The following is a 22,797-nucleotide window of genomic DNA, read 5'->3' on the forward strand; positions in this document are numbered from 1 at the left end:
ATGTCAATCCTTAGGAACCAACAAGGAAGAAAATATTATTTATACGCATGTTAAGTGGAGAAGGAGAAAGACAAGGTTCTTAGACTAAACCCAATAGCCATTAGAAAAAAAGATCAAAAATATAATTACTATTTTTGTAAGTGGAGTAAAAGAAGTGTTGGAAAAATTGAGTAACAAAAAGGCAGTTGGGTTAGGTGATGACAAGCGTTTTTACCGTATTTATTAACTCGATTTTAGTAAGTTTTAGTGTCATTTTATGTTACTTTTACTATGATAAACTGGCTATTTACTTTGCATTGCAGGCACAAAATGATTGACACTAAAAACAGAAGGAAACAGAGAAAAACAAAGAAAAATGACTGGTGACAAAAGTCATGACGACCGTCATGCTCCAGGAGAAGTTGGTTGTCATAACTCCTAAGACAATGGCAAGAGTGAGCATGTGAAGACCATGACGGGCAGGTCGTCAACCATACCGACGCCTGTCATGGTTCTAGGATTTAGAGACTCGGTTTCAGAACGTCATGACGGCCAGACCATATTTTTCTGCATTTTCGTTACGGTTCAGCCTCATTTTCTCCACGATTTCTATAATTTTAAGAGTGAGATTTTCAGTATAAATGGTCATGTAATGAATTGTAATATGCATCCTAGTATTGTTGCACTAAATTCACTTTAATTTTCAGCCTTGAAATTTTGCATTGGAGTTTTTATGCAATTATAGTTTTCTACACTTTTCAAGTTATTTTTCTGTTGTTGTACTTTACATTTTGCATTGTTGTGTCTGGATCAAAGTCTCTCGTTGGAGCATATTTAATATCAAGTTCATTTTTCATTTTTTCCAAGTTATATTTCCTTATTGCTTTTTATTATGATTTACGAATACATCATATGAAGGAGAAGAGCGATCCATTACGCAACGGGATTTAAAATTTCTCCTTTAGTGATCCTAACGAATGGACATGATCGGTGATAGAATCATTACCTCTTGTGGCGATTGTAACCTTTGATGCATATCTACGGAGCGATCACGGACGTTGAACGATGACAACGCCTCTACTCAGTCCACACGAACAGATTACTTCAATCTCAGTGCTAACTGCTACGAATGAAGGTTTTGAGTGTGTGTGTGTGTGTGTGTGTGTGTGTGTGTGTGTGTGTGTGTGTGTGTGTGTGTGTGTGTGTGTTGTGTGTGTGAGAGAGAGAGAGAGAGAGAGAGGGAGAGAGAGAGAGAGAGAGAGAGAAGAGAGAGAGAGAGAGAGAGAGAGAGAGAGAGAAAAACGAAATTGCAACTACACCAATGCTTCTACACAAGGGTTCTATTTATAGAATCACTTGTGTGGGTTGCAAGCTAAAAAGCTCGCTCAAGTATATGTGGCCCATATCTTATAATATGCCAGAATCACTTAAGCGCGTGGTACCTTACCATATTTCGTATTCTACTTAAGTACATCGTACCTTACGATGTTCTACAATTCACTTAAGTGCATCGTACATTACAGTATTCCTTAGTTACTCTATCTCTCATCAATCTGTCCTTTTGTGTGTGACCCTATAGGTTTTCACGGCATTGACAATTATATTAAATCACGTATTTAACATAATAAATAATGAGCGGTTTCTATCAACACACCAATGCTATTGATCACACCGAATTACACTGTTTTTGACTCGGATTTCACATGTTTATCAGGGCTTTATTATCATTTTATTTGTATTATGCTCTCTTTTCTCTTGTTTTCAGATATTTAGCACTTTCAGACTCTTTTGGAAGAAACGAAGCAAAAAGACCTAAAATTAGGGTTTTCCGGCGAAATTACGCACATGGCGTTGCACATGACGACCGCTATAGGGGAGGCCATGAGTCACCAGCCCTCAACCAGGAGGTAACCGCCACGTTCCCATGATTCACCCCATTTACACACATGGCGGGCGCCATGAAGGGATGGCGAGCGCCACCTTTGGAAATCACGTTCCCACTAAAGCCCACTAAGGAGAAGTTGGAGGGCACCTTGGTCTTTACAAACTGCTGAGAATCTCTATAAATAACTCATTTCATTTCGTTTTCTAGCATCCAACTTAGTTTTACAACACTAAGCATATAGTTATCATTTGTAATAGCAATAATTCGTCACATCGGGGGGTTATCGCACCATTGTGAGATTGAGTTGGGTCACTTCGAGTTGTTGTCGTCTTTAGCTTCAGGAGACGGAGGTTTATTTTTGTATCAGAATCGAAGCTTCCTTTTGGAGCAGGTTCTTATTTATCGCTTTATTTATTTATTTCCCGCATCGCTTTTACTTTATTTATTTCCCGCATCGCTTTTACTTTATTTATTTTCCGCACTCGCTTTATTTTATTTATTTTCCGCACTCGCTTTATTTTATTTATTTTTCGCACATGCTTTATTTTATTTATTTTACGCACTTTACTCGCTCTCTACGCCTCACATTCTAAAACAAACTTTTTATCATGATTAACACCGTTATGTTCGTTTGTGTTACCATGTCTGGCTAAATCTTTTAAAGGTTAGAATGTAAGAATCGCGGTTAAAGTAATGTTTCACATATTGAAATCTATAGAAATACTTTAAAGGTTGTTTTGATTTTTAACTTGAGTTTTCTAAAACAAACTTGGTTAGTTTTAATTATTCGAGGAGTGCGAAAGCACCCTGGCGTAGTAACTAGGAATCTTTATCACTTTAAGGAAAAGCTATTTTTGAAATTATTTTCGGACGCGTTGATAGGTTTAAAATCAGTAAACTCCTTGGGTAAACTTTTCAAATCAAAATCACTTTTCAACTAAGTTTACGAGTCTCATTTCTTAAAAATAGGTTTACTACTTTAGCGTTCTGCGCACCTTTTATAAGTGACAATAAAAGGCCTTAATTTAAGGGTAAACTCGATTCTGAATACGCGAAAGCGAAAGTTCTTGTTAAATGGATTCTTTTCAAGAGTAGAAGACATTGCTTCATAAGTAGTTCTATTTAGACAATCGAAACATCACTTAACTGACGTGAATTACATTCAACCTGTCTTTACCTGTATTTATTGTTTACCGTTATTTTGCAAACCCAATATCTCTTTTATACCGCCTTAGATAAACACTGTAACGATAGTATTCAATAGATTGACGATTGGTCTCTGTGGGATCGATATTCTTTTATATTACTTTGACGTTATTTGTGCACTTGCGAATCACAGCGATCAAGTTTTTGGCACCGTTGTCGGGGACCAACTTCGTCAAATTTCGTACCCTGTTGTTACACCGTATAGACTAAGGCATTTTTAGCCGGTAAATGCGAAGAACCCATAGTACCGGAAATTTAGTAGATCCTTTAGCGGAACCCGAACGTTATGCTCGTACACGCCTCTTACTCATCCGAATTAAGAAAGCTATAGCCGAGAATCGCGATAGGCGACCTCTTAAGGAATTTGCCCAACCCTCTGATGAGGAACCTACGAGTATACTAAACCCCCTTATACCTCCTAACAATTTCGAACTAAAATCGTCTTTGTTGCAATTAGTACAACAAAACCAATACGCGGGTCTCGCTACCGAGAACCCGAATCAACATTTAAAAGTTTTTATCCAACTAGCCGACACCTTTAAATCTAACGGCGCTTCACCCAATGCGATCCGTTTAAGATTATTTCCTTTCTCCCTCAGGGATAAAGCATGTTCATGTCTAGATCCACTTCCAGCCAATTCAATAACTACCTGGGAAGACCTTAGGAGAGTATTCCTTGCTAGATATTTCCCCCTAGTAAGACTGCTGTTCTTCGAAACCAAATAACTAGATTTGCTCAAAACCAAGGAGAATCACTTTTCGAAGCTTGGGAGAGATATAAAGAGCTATTAAGAGTCTGCCCACACCATGGCCTAGAACAATGGCTGGTCGTTCATACCTTCTACAATGGACTCCATTATAACACCAAGATGAGCATCGACGCTGCCGCAGGTGACGCGCTGATGAACAAACCTTATCCAGAAGCTTGTGACCTAATTGAGGATATGGCCCAAAATAATTATCAATGGGGAACCGAACGAGCATCAATAGAGAAAAAGGAGACCCAAGGTGGAATACATGAGGTAAGCTCTCTAGACATGGTGCAGGCGAAAATGGACGCTTTAGCCCTTAGGATCGAACATATGTCTACAAACACTAACACCGTAGCAGTAGTCCACATAAAGTGTGAACTCTGTGGATCTAAAGGACATGAATCGACGAAGTGTAACCTTTTAAACGAACTAAATACCGACCAAGTGAATTACGCCCAAGGTAACCCGTTTTCAAACACTTACAACCCTGGATGAAAGAATCATCCAAATTTCTCTTATAGAAACCAGAACCCTATCCAAAATAATACACCGCAAAGACCGCAAGGTTATCAAGCCCAAAAACCAAACCAACCTATGCAAGTTGTGCCCCAGAAGTCTAACCTTGAGAAGATCATGGAAAACTTTATATCGGGCCAGACTCAGCAAAATAAAGAATTCTTAAACCAAAATATTCACGTAAACGAACTTATAACGCAATTAGGAACCAAGGTTGATCAGATAATCACTCACAACAAGATGCTTGAAACCCAGATCTCACAGGTAGCACAAAACCAAGCCCCACAAACTACACCTGAAGGCCAATTTCCTGGACAACCTCAACCAAACCCTCGAGGGCAAGCTAACGATATCTCGTTATGAAGTGGGACCGCTTACGAAGGGCCTCAGAACCCAACAATGAGCGAGTCCAAAACTTCTAAAGAGAATATGCCTACTAACCAAGAAGAGGAACTAGAGGAACCTGAGAAACAAACCAAACCAAGAAGGTGAAGCAAGGGATAAAACTTACAAACCACCGCCCCCGTACAAACCACCAATCCCATATCCGCAAAGACTTAAACAAACCAAAGTCAACAACCAATATCAAAAATTTATAAAAGTGATAGAAAAGCTTCATGTAGAGATTCCTTTTACCGAAGCTATCACCCAAATTCCGTCTTACGCCAAATTTCTCAAAGACATCTTAACTAACAAGCGTAAGCTCGACGATCCAAAACCCTTGGAATGCAACTTCATTTTTTAGGATAAACTTGCTAAGAAGGAGAAAGACCCTGGTAGTTTTTCCATACCTTGCATTTTAGGAAATCATGTGATCGACAAAGCTTTCCTAGACTTAGGCGCTAGTGTAAGTTTAATGCCCTTAGTTGTATGTAAGAGATTAAACCTAGGAGAATTACAACCAACTAAGATGTCTCTTCAATTATCCGATAGGTCTGTTAAGTATCATGTAGGCATTTTAGGAGACATCCCGGTTAGGATTGGCCAACTTTATATTCCAACAGACTTTGTGGTCATGGATATCAAAGAAGACGAAGATATCCCTATCCTTTTAGGTAGACCATTCTTATCAACAACCGAAGTTATAATAGATGTCGAAAGAGGGAAATTAACCTTCGAAGTAGGGGACGAAAAGATCAAGTTCATTCTTTCGAAATTCCTGATGACACCAATTCTAGGAGACACATGTTATGCGATCGATATCATAGATGAGTGCATAAGAGAATTTGATCAGGGAGAACCTAAGATCGAACCATTTTCAAACCCGAATGAAAAGGATGACGAGTTAGAGGAAATGGAACCTGTCACTGACGAATGTCTGGATCTTACTCCAGACCCTTCACCTAATTCTCAAAAACCAGCCCAAGAACTTAAGGAACTACCCAAGAACCTAAGATATGAGTTCCTGGATGAAGAAATGAACCGCCCAGTAATAGTTGGTGTCACCTTAAACCAAGACGAGACGAATCGACTCTTGAACATTTTAAGAAAATACCCTTCTGCCTTAGGGCATAACATCTCTGATTTAAAAGGTATTAGCCCATCCGTGTGTATGCACCGGATCTCACTAGAGGAGTATTCAAAACCTTCCAGAGAACATCATAGGCGAATTAACCCTGTGATGAGCGAGGTGGTGAAGAAGGAAGTCCTTAAACTACTAGAAGCTGGTATAATCTATCAGATCTCTGATAGTAAGTGGGTAAGTCATGTACATGTGGTACCCAAGAAGGGAGGCATCACAGTTGTGCAGAACGAAAAAGGAGAGCATGTCGCTAAACGCGTAGAAGGCGGATGACGGATGCGCATAGATTATAGGAAGCTCAATAAGGCAACTAGGAAATATCATTTCCCCCTTCCGTTCATAGATCAAATGTCGGAGCATCTTGCCAGACACTCTTACTTTTGTTATCTTGATGTATATTCTGGATCTTTCCAAATACCCATACACCCCGAGGATCAAGAGAAAACAACCTTTACATGTCCCTACGAAATGTTTGCTTACAAACGAATGTCGTTTGGACTCTGTAATGCGCCAGTTACTTTCTAACGTTGTATGATGTCAATCTTCGCAGATTATCTCAACGGAATCATGGAAGTATTTATGGACGACTTCTCGGTGTGTGGATTAGACTTTGAAGACTGCCTTATTAACCTTGAGAAAATCCTAGAGAGATGCGTAGAAGTTAACCTAGTGTTAAACTGGGAGAAGTGTCACATTATGGTCAAAGAAGGCATAATATTAGGACACATAATATCTGAAAGAGGCATTGAGGTCGATAAAGCAAAAATAGAAGTTATAGAAAACCTTAACCCTCATAAGACAATTAGAGAAGTCCGTAGTTTCCTTGGACACGCCGCTTTCTACCGACGCTTCATAAAAGACTTCTCTAAATAACAAAACCCTTGACCGACCTTCTGATGAAAGACATCGAATTTATTTTCGATGAGAAATGCATCAAAGCCTTTGACCAGTTAAATCAAGCGTTAATCTCCGTACCCATTCTACAAACCCCAAATTGGACTAAACCCTTCGAAATAATGTGTGATGTTAGCGATTTCGCTATAGGAGCTGTTTTAGGGCAAAGAAAAGATAAGAAACTACACGTAATATATTACGCTAGTAGAACCCTAGATGCCGCTCAATTAAATTATACAACAACCGAGAAGGAACTCCTAGTTGTAGTCTTCGCAATCGATAAATTTAGGTCTTATCTTGTAGGATCTAAGATTATAGTCTATACAAACCATGCAGTTATCCGTTACCTTCTGAGCAAAAATGATGTGAAACCTAGATTACTCAGGTGGATCCTTTTGCTACAAGAATTTGATTTAGACATTAGAGACAAAAAAGGAACAGAAAACATAGTTGCTGACCATCTTTCTAGATTAGAGCATTTAAAGCCAGATCATTTACCTATAAATGATGACTTCACCTATGACAGACTAGTAGCTAAGATAGATACCACTCCCCTTGAACCTGACAGAGACAACCTTGGGACGATTTCAGAAATTAGCAAAGTACCATGGTACGCTGATTTCGTGAACTATCTAGCCGCTGATATCATACCACCTGACCTCAATTATCAACAGAAGAAGAAGTTCTTTAAAGATATAAAACACTTCTATTAGGACGAACCACTCCTTTTCAAAAGAGGAACTGATAACATATTTCGACGTTGTGTCCCAGAAGAAGAAGTCAGAAACATCATAGAACATTGTCATTCTTCGCCTTATGGTGGACATTCAAGCACACCCAAGACATACACTAAGATCCTTCAGGCTGGTCTTTATTGGCCGGTGTGATGTCCATGCTTATATTGTCCGATGTGACCGGTGCCAGCACACTGGAAACATCTCAAGACGTGACGAAATGCCTTTGAAGAACATTCAAGAAGTAGAACTATTTGACGTTTGGGGTATAGATTTCATGGGACCTTTTCCATCTTCATTGGGAAACAAGTACATTTTGGTAGCAGTTGACTATGTGTCCAAGTGGATAGAAGCTATAGCCTCACCCACTAACGACACAAGAGTAGTCATCAAGATGTTCAAGAACAATATCTTTCCCAAATTTGGAGTTCCACGACTTGTCATAAGCGATGGTGGATCGCGTTTTATATCCAAAATATTTAACAAGCTCCTAAGAAAATATGGAGTGAAACACAGAGTAGCAACACCATATCACCCCCAGACTAATGGTCAAGTGGAAGTATCCAACAGAGAGATTAAGCAGATCTTGGAGAAAACTGTATCAATATCTAGAAAAGATTGGTCTGAAAAGTTAACAGAAGCACTGTGGGCTTACATAACTGCTTACAAGACCCCCATTGGAACTACATCGTACCAGTTGGTCTACGGGAAGTCATGCCACTTACCTTTTGAACTCAAGCACAAGGCATATTGGGCCATCAAGACCCTAAACTTGGATTACTTAGCATCTGGCAAGAAGCGAGTCCTTGATATTCACAAACTGGAGGAACTTCGCCAGAATGCTTACGAGAATGCCGTTATATACAAGGAGAGAACCAAAGCTTGGCACTACAAGAGGATCGTGGAAAAGGAATTTAATATAGGAGACTATGTTTTTCTCTTCAATTCAAGATTACGTCTTTTTCCAGGTAAGCTGCGTTCGAGATGGACATGCCCCTTTGAGGTGTCCAAAATCCTGAAATCTGGAGCAGTCGAAATCCAAAACAACTCCTACAATCAATTCGTGGTAAACGGACAAAGATTGAAGCCATACCAAGGAGGTGACATACCCACAGAATGTCATGACCAGACTCTGGCCGACCCTCCAGTTCTTACCTCTAACATATAAAGTTTGAATCGTCAAGCTAACGACGTTAAACAAGCGTTGCATGGGAGGCAACCCATGACTTCTTTTCCTTTACTTTTACTCTTTTTAGTTTATATTTATTTGTTTTATGTGTATGTATATCTATGTGGAGACTAACAGTTATAATATTTGTGATTTCAGGTGTCCTCTGTTTCTAATCTAACTTTTCAGGAATGGAGAATATCGACACCATGCCAGTAATCTTCCGTGACCCAGTCCAAGAGCAGCGTTACAACATGCTTTCACAACGCCCGATGTTGCCTACTAGATATCCCGACTCGAGCTGCATGGAGGCATTGGACATTGAGCCTAGTGTCAGGCACTTATGCAATCGGTTACAGTGGGATGAATATACAGATGTTATGCACGTGACTTACAAGAACCTGACTTTGGAGTTCCTGAGCTCGCTTGTCTACGAGCCTTATGTTGGTCACGCCAGAGATGGAGGATACATTAACTTCAGATTATTTGGGGTAGAATATACCTTCAACCACAAGCGTTTCGGCAACTTGCTTGGTTTCCAGACTGCCTATGATGCTTCGTCTGAGCTCCCCATGAGCTACTTTCTGAGCCGAGACATCGAGAAGTTTTGGAGCGATATCACATGTGGAGGTAGTCCTGACCCCTCAACCCAGATCTCCAACAAAATTCATAACCCTGCTTTCCGATACTTCCAGATGATCATTGCCCACACCTTCCTAAGGAAGAGTGACCCTGATACGCATGTGAGTGCTGAAGAGATATTCTTCATGTATTGTACTACTTAGTCACGCCCGGTAGACTGTGGAGCTTTCTTGATCGAGAGCTTACACCTTAATGCTCGCTCTGCTGCAAGCCCCATTCATATCGGAAGCACGGTGACTCACATAGCCTCAGCCTTGAGACTCGATATGAGATTGTCTCACCTGATACCCTATTGCAGCTACACCTTGATGGATGTTGATTTTTGTATGGACCGTGGTCTGATGAGGAAATCCTCTTTCCATATGGATCAATACATACTGTTAATTGAGGGTGAGACCATTCACTACTTCACTTTACCTGACCCTCAGGTGACTTGTGACATTGATCAGGCCAACTGGGTCTACGCCATAGAAGGGCAGAGAGAGACAGTAAATACGCCGAAGATTGCACCGATCAGAATTAAAGTCCGTACCAACAATCCTAATCTCCAGACTCCGAGCATGTAGTCCGAATTAGTTAAGCTTCACATGGAAATAGCCGAGCTTCGCCAGGAGCTTGCTGACGTTGCCCTGCAGGTCGAGGTAGCAGTTGCCTCACACGACACCGAGACTGATATGCTGCATGATGAGATCGCCGATCTCCGACGCCAGATCGAAGAGCTTCGAGGCTATGAGGTCGAGGAAACTCCACTATATCCCGAGCGTTGATGCCATCATGGATCGAGAAATACCGTTTGAATTTCCCTATTTTTTTCCCGTATTTATTATTCATGCCTATTTTTATCGTTTCCTATGACATTATGCTTGCTTTATTTCCTAAGATCTTTGGACTCGTGAATTATTATTGACTTTTCTCTCTCTCTCTCTCTCACACACACACACACACACACACACACACACACACACACCACACACACACACACACATATATATATAATATTATATATATATATATATATATATATATATATGCATTATTATAATTATTATATTTTTTATGTCCATTATTTTATTTTGTTTTACTTTACTATCTTATTTTGTTTTATTATGTTTTGTTTTATTTAATTTTGTTTTACTTTATTTTGTTTTATTTTTATTTCGTTTCATTTTATTTTATCAAGCTTCAAATCAAAAAAAAAAAAAACAGCATTTGTGGATACCTATATACACCCGCCATTACAAAAATGAAGACGGAAAGGATTAAGGCCCAAGAAGAAAACAACACAGCCGGCTCAAACCATTTCCGAAGACATGGCGGGCACCATGAGCGTCACTTCGCTCTCATCGAGGCCAACCGAGGAGCTCTCCTAGGTCGCTCTCGGCAGCTGCAGGAAGGACTTAGTACTCGATCCAGACGTCGTCGACCTAGGCATCCTGACCAGGGCGATGACGGTGACGGTACCGGTGCTCGCCCCTAGATCTCTCTCTCTCTCTACCAGGTTACTCCTACCCTATCTCATATCGAAACATTAAGGATAATGTTCGGTTTAAGTGTGGGAGGAGATTTTATCGCTTTTCATCTTTCCTTTATTTTTATTGTTTTCCTTTACTTTTATTGCTTGTTATCGCTTTCATTTACTTTTAGTATGTTTTGTTTATTTTAGTTGCTTGTTTTTCCCTTTCAATAAAATAACATGTGTCTGACGAGTCATTTGTGTAAGTGTATCCTTATTTCCCCCATTTCTTTAACCTTACAAAAAAAAAATTAGCCAAGAAAATAATACATCTTGAACATTCAGGCTACAAGACAGGTTTATAATAAGATGTAAAAGACTTGGGAATTTTTTTTCAAAAATCGGTATTGTCTTAACACCTTAGGCTTCATGATTATAAGAGTCGATCCCGATACCCCATATGTTGTAGCCTCAGTTTTTGTTCCAAATAGGTCATTAAGTAGTTTATCCTAGCAGTCAGCTTCGGCTTAAGCATGCTCTACGTAGGGGACCGATGAAAATAAGTGAATGATCACAAAAATCCCTGCTTTGTTCCCAAACCGCATGAAAATCCGGGCTAGGTGACTCTCACACGATCATTTAACCCAGCAAAAATAAAAACACATGCGGAACATGCAGGAGAAAAAAAAATAATAAGCCTATTTGTTTATTGGTTCAGAGGTATCTGGTGCTGAACTTGGTAGGGTGGATTACGATCCAATCCCCCACAACTGCGAATTGGGTTGAATAAATGGGTTACACCAACTTATGTATCGGAGCCCCATGCTTCGAAAAATAAAATAATAAGCCTATTTGATGGTTGGTTCAGAGGTATCTGGTGCTGAACTTGGTAGGGTGGATTACGATCCAATCCCCCACGACCGCAAATTAGGTTGAATAAAAGGGTTACACCAACTTATGTACCAGAGCCCCGTGCTTAAGATCATAATCACTAACCGGTCACTTTACTATGAGTATGTATAGATAACGGGCTTAATGTGATTGCACTTGAATGAAAAGGACTTCAGGAAAACAAAAAGAATGCTTATGTATGGCGGGGTGATGTGGATTGACTTGTATAGGAAAGAAGCCTATGACCGCAATTGCGGGAAGTGTCACTACAATACCCTTAGTTCGATTCGTTAGTCCCTATCGATACATTCCTTTAATGAACTCGTAAGTCTTTTTGCCTCGAATTAACTCTAGTTGATACTGATTTTCTTGCATAAACTATAAAGAGTTTTGCTTGAGGACAAGCAAAGGTTTAAGTGTGGGAGAATTTGATCACACGGAATTACACCATGTTTTTTACTCGGATTTCACATGTTTATTAGGACTTTATTATCATTTTATTTGTATTATGCTCTCTTTTCTCTTGTTTTCAGATATTTAGCACTTTCTGACTCTTTTGGAAGAAACGAAGCAAAAGGACCTAAAATTAGGGTTTTTCGACGAAATTACACACATGGCGTTGCACATGGCGACCGCTATAGGGGAGGCCATGAGTCACCAACCCTCAACCAGGAGGTAACCGCCACGTTCCCATGATTCGCCCCATTTACACACATGGCGGGAGCCATGAAGGGATGGCGAGCGCCACCTTTGAGAATCTCGTTCCCACTAAAGCCCGCTAAGGAGAAGTTGGAGGGCACCATGGTCTTTACAAACTGCTGAGAATCTCTATAAATAGCTCATTTCATTTTGTTTTCTAGCATCCAACTTAGTTTTACAACACTAAGCATATAGTTATCATTTGTAATAGCGATAATCCGTCACATCGGGGGGTTATCGCACCATTGTGAGATTGAGTTGGGTCACTTCGAGTTGCTGTCGTCTTTAGCTTCAGGAGTCAGAGGTTTATTTTTGTATCAGAATCGAAGCTTCCGTTTGGAGCAGGTTCTTATTTATCGCTTTATTTATTTATTTCCCGCATCGCTTTTACTTTATTTATTTCCTGCATCGCTTTTACTTTATTTATTTCCCGCATCGCTTTTACTTTATTTATTTCCCGCATCGCTTTTACTTTATTTATTTTCTGCACTCGCTTTATTTTATTTATTTCCCGCACTCGCTTTATTTTATTTTTTCCGCACTTGCTTTATTTTATTTATTTTACGCACTTTACTCGCTCTCTACGCCTCACATTCTAAAACAAACTTTTCATCATGATTAACACCGTTATGTCCGTTTGTGTTACCATGTCTCGCTAAATCTTTTAAATGTTAGAATGTAAGGATCGCGGTTAAAGTAATGTTTCACATATTGAAATCTGTAGATATACTTTAAAGGCTGTTTTGATTTTTAACTTGAGTTTTCTAAAACAAACTTGGTTAGTTTTAATTATTCGAGGAGTGCGAAAGCACCCTGGCGTAGTAACTAGGAATCTTTATCACTTTAAGGAAAAGCTATTTTTGAAAATGTTTTCGGACGCGTTTATAGGTTTAAAATCAGTAAACTCCATGGGTAAACTTTCCAAATCAAAATCACTTTTCAACTAAGTTTACGAGTCTCATTTCTTAAAAATAGGTTTACTACTTTAGCGTTATGCACACCTTTTATAAGTGACAATAAAATGCCTTAATTTAAGGGTAAACTCGGTTCTGAATACGCGAAAGCGACAGTTCCTGTTAAATGGATTCTTTTCAAGAGTAGAAAATATTGCCTTATAAGTAGTTCTATTTAGACAATCGAAACATCACTTAACTGACGTGAATTACATTCAACCTGTCTTTACCTGCATTTATTATTTACCGTTATTTTGCAAACCCAATATCTCTTTTATACCGCCTTAGATAAACACCGTAACGATAGTATTCGATAGATTGACGATTGGTCTCTGTGGGATCGATATTCTTTTATATTACTTTGACGTTATTCGTGCACTTGCGAATCAAACCGATCAGCTACCCAAGACACGAAAATGTCATATGATCTGACAAATCATTCTGTGATAATACTTATGTGTACAATTACCCTTTTTGCCCTTATGTCTATATTGAACACAAGGCATAGACCGTGTCATCCTTGTCCAGTTTAATATTGGACCCATAGACATTTATCCTGTTACGCAAGATGGGAAAATTCCATCTAGGTCACTCATGTCCCTTAGCATGCTTCGTGGAATACCCATCAACTGTCTTTATGGTCATCCAGTTACGGACAATGTTTGATCAGCAATAAGGCACTCGACTCTACATCTAGGGTCCATAGTGGTTTCAGGTCGAAGGGTGGTATACACCATTATCACCATGAGAATAACTTATGACACTTTGCATAATATTCTATATAGTATTCTCATAACGGGTCAATCCAGTATAAATATTACTCTTAATATTCATACCTATGTTTAAGACTTGATAACTCCTTATCCATGATCCATGAGATGTGATCATCAGTCTATATACATAATAGTCTTACTACTTTAATCTTATCCCACTTCACAATAAAGCTCGACTATGGATACTTTAAGAATAATGTCCTTATGTTTAATGTGATCTCATGATTAAGTCACACTTGATACATTAAACGAACTATCTATTTTAGGGACTCTATTAGACAAACATAATAAAGAAAAAGTATTTTATTATTAATAAATAATTTGATACTAGTACCAAAAGTATTGACCTCTAGGGCTTACACCAACAATCTCCCACTAGCACTAGAGCCAATCAGGCATACCCCTAATGCCCATAGATCTAGTATGGCCATCATGCTTTTGCTGCACAAGAGGCTTTGTCAGTGGGTCAGCAATATTGTCAAGTGTAGGTACTCTGCATATTTTCACATCTCCTCTGTCTATTATCTCTCGAATGAGGTGATAATGCCTAAGTATGTGTTTGGATCGTTGGTGAGATCTAGGTTCCTTAGCTTGTGCGATAGCACCATTGTTATCACAATAGAGAGTAATGAGATCCACAATGCTAGGAACTATGCCAAGTTCACTAATGAACTTTTTGATCCAAACAACTTCCTTTGCTGCACTTGAGGCAACAATATACTCGGCCTCGGTTGTAGAATCAACAACTGTATCTTGCTTTGAACTTTTCCAACTCACAGCGCCACCGTTTAAGCAAAACACATAACCAGATTGCGATCTAAAGTCATCCTTATCTGTCTGGAAGCTAGCATCGGTGTATCCAATTACAACCAACTCTTCCTGACCTCCATATATCAAGAATGAGTCCTTAGTCCTTCTCAAATACTTAAGGATATTCTTGTCAACTACCCAATTAGCATCACCAGGATCAGATTGGTACCTACTTGGTGCACTTAAAGCATACGAGACATATGGTCGAGTACATAACATGGCATACATGATAGATCCTTTTGTAGATGCATATGGAATCTTATTCATGCGATCCCTTTCTTCCATAGTTTAAGGGGATTGTATTTTTGATAGACACAGGCCATGTTGCATATGTATGAATCCTTTCTTGGAATCATGCATATTAAAACGTCTCAACACTTTGTCTATGTACGTACTCTGACTTAGGCCAAGCAGTTTTTGTGATCTATCTCTATAGATTCTGATTCCTAATATATAGGCTGCTTCACCTAGGTCTTTCATAGAAAAACATTTCCCCAACCAAGACTTTACTTGTTGCAGGGTAGAGACATCTATTCCAATGAGTAATATGTCATCTACATATAATACCAGGAAAACGATCATGCTCCCATTAACCTTCTTGTAGACACAAGGCTCATCTTTGCTCTTGATGAATCCATATTGTTTTACTGTTTCATTAAAACGAAGATTCCAGCTTCTGGAAGCTTGATTCAATCCATAGATTGATCTTTGTAAATTACATATCTTTTGGGTTTCTTCTGGTATGTCAAATCCTTCAGACTGTGTCATGTACACATCGTCAAGAAGATTCCCATTAAGGAAAGCAGTTTTGACATCCATCTGCCATATTTCATAATCATGATATGCAGCGATAGCAAGTAAAATACGAATAGATTTAAGCATTGCAACTAGTGAAAAGGTTTCATCATAGTCAACCCCATGAATTTGTTTATATCCTTTTGCAACTAGTCTTGCCTTATAGGTATGTACCTTACCATCCATGCCAGTCTTCTTTTTGAAGACCCACTTGCATCCTATAGGGTTAACTCCTACAGGAGGCTCTACCAAGGTCCAAACTTGGTTTGTGTACATGGAATCCATTTCAGATTTCATGGCTTCTAGCCACTTCTCAGACTCGGGACCAGTTATGGCCTCTTGGTAGGTCAAAGGCTCATCTTGATCTATGAGTAATATATCACCTTGATCAGTTATGAGATATCCATATCTCTCAGGTAGGTGATGTATCTTGCTTGACCTACGCTGGTCTTGTTCTACTTGAGCAGGTTGCTCTTCCACAACTACTTGTGTTTCCTGCTCTAATTCGTCCTTAGGTTTATCAATGCTTTGTGATTCTTGAATTTCTTCAATCTCTACTTTCCTCCCACTGATTCCTTTGGAAATAAAATCCTTTTCCTGGAAAACTCCAGTTCGAGCGACAAACACTTTGCCCTCAGAAGGATTGTAGAAATAATACCCTCTTGTTTCTTTAGGATACCCCACAAATAAGCATTTGTCAGATTTGGGCTCAAGCTTAGTTGAAAGTTGTCGTTTCACATAAACTTCGCAACCCCAAATATTCATGTAAGACATATGTGGTTTCTTACCACTTCATATCTCATATGGTGTCTTCTCAACCTTTTGGATGGCAACAAGGATCGTGCTGGATTGGGATACAACTCCCAAAACTTGAAGAAGCAAGTACCAATTGCTGCAAAAGGTAAAATACTCCACTTGTCAAAATTCTTCTAAAGTGCTGGACACCTCGTGGATGGCCAAATTTATTCTTTGGAGGAAGAGGGAGCAGTTGAGAAAGGAGGTCTGGTTTACCAAAAGGATGAAGGGCATGAATTGACGAATTGGATTGTGTTTGAACTACCAGAGGTTACGATGTTAGAAAAGTAATTTCTCTATTTAATGTTTTCCCTTTAAGAAACAAAGAACCCATGTTATGCCCAAGGCATGAGGGAACCATTTGTAGTGCCCCCATCAAATTTTTTATTTTTATCAATCAATGAAAAAACCACTATTTACATTCAAATTTTGCTTACTATCTTTCATTTATTTACTTTCTCACTTAAATAAAAATGGCAATGTTTGATTCTTTTCTTTAAATTTTCATTCATTTCCCTTCACAAAATAAAAAAGCATAAATCATGAATCATGCAGATTCCCCCTGATTTCCACCAATAACGACTCCGATATGATCCCATATGACTTTGATAATCCAATAAATCACGCCGACAAAGACAGTGAGGAAGATTGTGAGCTCCCAGAATAGTTAGCACGACTACTCAAGCAAGATTCGAAGGTCAATCAACCACACAAAGAGTCAGAAGAAATGGTCAATCTCGGAACAGTAAGAAGCTAAAGAGGTTAAAGTAGGCTCAGCTCTACAAGAAGAAGTAAAGACAAAGTTGGTCAAACTCCTACAAGACTACATGGATATGTTTGCATGGTCTTACCAAGACATGCCTAGACTCAATACTGACATCGTGGTCCATCATCTACCCCTAAAGGAAAATTGTCCTCCTGTGAAGCAAAAGCTAAGAAGGACTCGTCCTAACATGTCTATGAAGATAAAGGAGGAAGTACAAAAGCAGCTCAGGGCAGGTTTCCTAGCAGTTTCCAATTACCCTCGATGGATTGCCAGTATCGTGCTCGTGCCTAAAAAGGACGACAAAGTACATATGTGTGTAGATTACATAGATTTGAATAGAGCAAGTCCTAAAGACGACTTCCCGCTACCTCACATTGATGTGCTAGTGGACAACATCGCTCAATTCTCTATTTTATCCTTCATGGACGGCTTATCTGGTTACAACCAAATCAGAATGGCTCCAGACGACATGGAGAAAACTACTTGCATCACCCCATGGGGAACTTTTTGCTACAAGGTCACACCCTTTGGCTTAAAGAATTTCGGTGCAACATACCAACGTTGAACGGTGACACTCTTTCATGATATGATTCATAAAGAGATTGAAGTATACGTTGATGACATGATTTCCAAGTCCCAAACTGAAGAGGCGCATTTGGTTAACTTAGATAAGCTATTTGAACGGTTAAGAAAGTTTAAGTTGAAACTTAACCCCAGTAAATGCACATTCGGTGTAAGATCCAACAAACTGCTAGGTTTTGTTGTCAACCAACGAGGCATCAAAGTGGGTCCTGAAAAGGTAAAGGCCATACAAGCTATGCCTGCACCTAAAATTGAAAAGAAGGTCCGAGGAATTCTGGGGAGATTGAATTATATCGCCTGATTCATATCTCATTTCACAGCCACCTGTGAGTCGATCTTCAAATTACTTTGCAAGGATCAAGTCGTCGTTTGGAACGACAAATGCCAAAACGCTTTTGAAAAGATCAAGGAGTATTTAAAAGTCTATGCACTTTGAGTAAAGATTAGTGATACATTATTCTAAACTAAAATAGAATTAATTTAAAACATGGAAACAAACTAAAATTAAACAATGATCAATGATTAACAATTGATACAAATTAATTTAAACAAAGTTAAACTATCAAATATAAAAAAAAAACATGAACAATTTTAATTAATTAACATGAACACGTTGAAAAAGAGAAAAACAAATAAATAAATAATCGGATAAAAATAAATAAAAATATGGCACAAAGGTGCCCGAAAAAATAAATTGAATGCGCCAAAATTATCAATGCGAAATACACTTCTTGGAAACATACATGTTTTGATCAAATTTAGAAATAAAAAATATCCGGTTAAAAGGCTCGGACTGGTCAGAATGCGACCGAAAAACTAGTCGAAAAAATAAAACGAACACACCAGGTTAAACTACGTGAACTGTAGATTAATAAAACTGGCGTCTGAAAACTCAATTTTGAAACTTTTTTTCCCGCTAATTCGATATACAATTAAGAAACAATTCGACCGGTATGCCTGTAGATTCGAAAAATATTTTGGCTGACATTTTAAGCAATATGCGGAACAAAATGCATGTTGTGACAGGTAAAAAATGCAAACATCGTGTGAAAGCATTGAATTACTAACTGAATAGGTGTAAATAGACAATCAGATGCAAATGAACCACTATTGGACAACTTACATCTGATTCTCAATTATAATTAAAAATTTGCAAATATTTAGATGACGACAATACTCTTGATTGTCACCCTCTGAACCTCTTAAACATGATGCAATGGAAATAAACGATGCAATGTGTCGCAACGCGAAAAACAACCGGCGGAAAAAAAACACAGAGCCGCCACCGTGCGTTATTTATCCCAAAGGAGGGAAAGGAAACGCTCGAAGTAACCTGAAAAAGGGAAAGGAATGGTCTTACGACCAGAGATTGCAAGGTACGGGAGTCGGTTACGCAAGGGGAAGGTATTAGCACCCCTCACGTCCGTCGTACTCGACGGGATCCACACTCAAAAGGATAGAATAAGGTTGCTAATAAACTGCTCAAAGAATGCACACACTGGAATAAGAAACAGGTGAAAGAAGATGGAGGAAGGGGACTCGGCAGGATGTCGCATCCTGGGCCTACGTAGTTTGTCAGAAACAAACATCAGAGTCGACGTAGTTCGGGGAAATGGGAAGCATGCTCGCTAGGACATCACATCCTATGCCTACGTATCTTCTCTATCCAGAGTAAGAATCAGAACACTCGTAGTTCGGCTAACGCACGCCGAAACAAAACACCAAACAAGAGACGCTGAGACGTCAAAAGAAAAACTCAACAAGGAAACAGAATGCCAATAGCTGGACTTATATCTAACTCCTCAAAACAAACAGCACACAAGGAAACAGAATGCCAAACCTGGACTTACATCCGACTCCAAACAAGCACACCAGGAAACAAAATGCCAATATATGGACTTACATCCGACTCCAAATAATAACATACGCTAACCAGCGAACACCAAAGCAAAAGGTTATCAGATTGTCAAACTAATAGGGAGTCTGGAACTCGGACCTAATAGTCGCCACACAAACAAAACGAGACTCTGAGACGTCAAAAGACACAAAAAGGTTGAAACAAATAAACTAATAGGGAGTCTGGAACTCGATCCTAATAGTCGTCAAGCAAAGCACACACAAAAAAGAAAAAGGGTGCCCGGAGAGATCTCGCTCGATCTCCTGCCTACGTATCTCATCTGGTATGAGAATCAGGGCGACGTAGTTCCCCTTAACAGGGGAGAAACTCTCTCCTAACCAGAGACCAGGGAAGCAAACACACTAATAGGGAGACTAAGACTCGAGCCTAATAGTTGTCATGCAAACAAAAGTCCCTAGGTTAAGGTCTCTAATCAAGAGGTTGACTCACACAGGAAGCAAGTCAACTCAGGTCTATCTCTACGTACGTTCAACTTCCTCGAAAGTTGATCATACGACTCCTACAGAAAAGGAGATAAGAAGTGGAAAGCAGATAAACATATCAAAAGCAATCATCACACTCTATATACAAACAAGGGGCTCAGACAAATGGTTGGGCTTTAGTCAAGGGGTCATATCAACCTCGACAAACAAGCCAAAACTGTAGGGGTATTCTGAAGCTCTTAACCACTAACATTGAGAGTTAGGGTGAAGTTGATAAACGGAAATGAGGATTGGACCTCATGCTCTTAACCCTGGCCTGGGTGAGCTCAAATCCAAGAAAGCGTGGGGGTCCAGAATGAGGGACCCTATTCCACTTGACTGACTCTATACAAGGATCTTAGGTTAGGTTCAAGAGCATCAGCACGTAGTGTGAGCATAATGAACGACTCAATGACTAACAGGGGATTGATTGCTAATCCCTTCTATCTGTCAATTGCCTCTTCGCTTAGGAGGACTTAACAAGTAACATGCCTCACTTGGAGGTCTTTAGCATAAACATAAACAAACACAAACATTGCCTCTTAAGGAGGACTTCAGCCAAATGTCTGCCAAAAAAGTGACAGGGCTTCCAGGCTACATGGAGTGAGAAGGCTAAACAACCTCAGTGGTGTATCAACCACACTCCAAAGCAAGGCAAAAGCTAGCTAGCAAGCGGCTAATGTACCTGTACAAAAAGCCAGACAGTTAATATTGTATTCAGAAAACCAAGCAGACAATAGTGGAATCATCCAACAATTATACACAAGGTAAGTCTCAAATGCAAGCACTCAAGTGAGTTCATCACATCAAGGGACCTATAACACAACAAAGGTTAGTAATCAAAGCAAATGGCATCTCAAATGATGAGGCCACACCAATCATTAGTGCTAAATACCTGAAACACAAACACAATTGGTGAGTACAAACCACTAGTACAAAGACTAGGGTCAAAGGTAAGTCAAATGACCAAAACAGAAGTCCATATTTCACATGAAGCACATTTAATCAAACAAGAAGAAAGCCTCTAAAGGATCAAAGCCAATTCAATAAGCAAAGCCATCACATAAACAAGATGAGGCAAAGGCAAGCAATATGATCAAAATTGGACATCAAACATAGAAAATCTACATTAAAACAGAAATGAATCCAATGATCATGAAAATTTTTATGTGAACACTACATGTTATGTACAAGCATCATACCAAAAATTAAGTCCAGAAGAGTTCATATGATAAGCCAATGAAAATGCACAAATTCTACATCCAAATTGTGACACAAATTGTCATACCACATGTCCATGTGTCCAAAACAGTGATAGAAAAATGATAAAAATGCCAACCCAAATCCAGAAAATCAGATCATGAGAGGAGATTAAGCACACCAAGTTTTAGACCAATTGGATAAACCATGAGCATTTTACAATCAAATGAATGCAACATATCATTTTGGCATCATGTTCAATCAACAAATCACCATTAAAAATCCAGAAGTGCAAAAATCATGAAATAAACATAAAAAAAATAATAGACATCAACACAAGCATGTGAAAAAAAACTAGAGCGAAATTGGATCATTTTGCTATTTTTTGTGATTTTTCAAAGTTGATGAACAAAATGAAATAAAAGTGAAATAATGAAAATCATGTGGAAACAAAGTTGAATGAAAATTGGTAAATGCACAAGGCAGGTGTTGAACACAGGTCACGCAGGTCAAAATGCACTGGAAAATAACATTAAGAAATGTGCGCTAGGCCAGGCTCGAACTCAGGTTTGGAAGGTCACATGCAGCGTTCAAAAATGAAATAAAAGAAAAAAACCAAGCGCAGCGAGAATCGAACAGAGGTGGCAATGGTTGCAAGCGCGCTTAAGCAAAACGCATCGTTTTGAGCCAGAAACCCTAACCTATTTGCAGGCGGTGGCGGACGGTGGTTTTCACCGTCTTCTCCGGCCAGCCAGGCAGAGCGCCACCATGAAATTTTGCAGAATTTGGCAAACTATATATCGTTGGAAAGCTCTCCTCACGTACATTCCAAATATCAGACTTATTTCATCTAATTCCTCATGAATTTCACGAATTGAAGCAAAGAAAATCCTAGATCTAAACTTATATTCCACATATCTCACTCATCTCTTCACCAAATCAAATTCTAATTATATCAGCATCATCATCACAACAAGATCTACCTAATCATGTACATGAATTGACAAAAAGAGAGAGTCGAAAATCCACCTACTTGGAATGGCAGTAATGGAAACCGTGTGTGTAGGCTCTCAAACTCTCCAGATATGCTCCAGTATGATTGATTAGAAGCTTTGAATAAGAATTAATGGTTGAAAGCACTTGGATCTTGCTCAATCTTCAAGTTCCATCACCATGTCCATGCACTTGAATAGCCTTAAAACCAGCTCAATTTCCACGAATGATGAATGATTCCTGCTCCAAATTCCATGAGGATGATGAATCTACAACAATCTTGAAGAGTTGTGTGAAGAAATTTGAAATTTCTAGGAGAGAGAGTTTTGGAGGGAAAAATGAATTCTAGATCTAGAATTGTGGTTATGGCAAATTCTGTTAGAATTTAGCTTATATATGATTCACTAATG

The 22,797-nt window shown here is 39.0% G+C and overlaps 1 non-coding gene across 1 annotated transcript; it reads right to left on the reverse strand.

Annotated features, from left to right (window-relative positions):
* Positions 1–3,777: 3,777 nt before the first annotated feature.
* Positions 3,778–3,884, reverse strand: LOC127116199 (small nucleolar RNA R71). Its single transcript, XR_007801171.1, has one exon. It is a non-coding gene; the product is annotated as a small nucleolar RNA R71 (small nucleolar RNA).
* Between the last annotated feature and the right edge of the window lie 18,913 nt (positions 3,885–22,797).

The sequence above is a fragment of the Lathyrus oleraceus genome, chromosome 1 (genome assembly GCF_024323335.1).
Source record: "Lathyrus oleraceus cultivar Zhongwan6 chromosome 1, CAAS_Psat_ZW6_1.0, whole genome shotgun sequence".
Classification (NCBI taxonomy): Eukaryota; Viridiplantae; Streptophyta; class Magnoliopsida; order Fabales; family Fabaceae; genus Lathyrus; species Lathyrus oleraceus.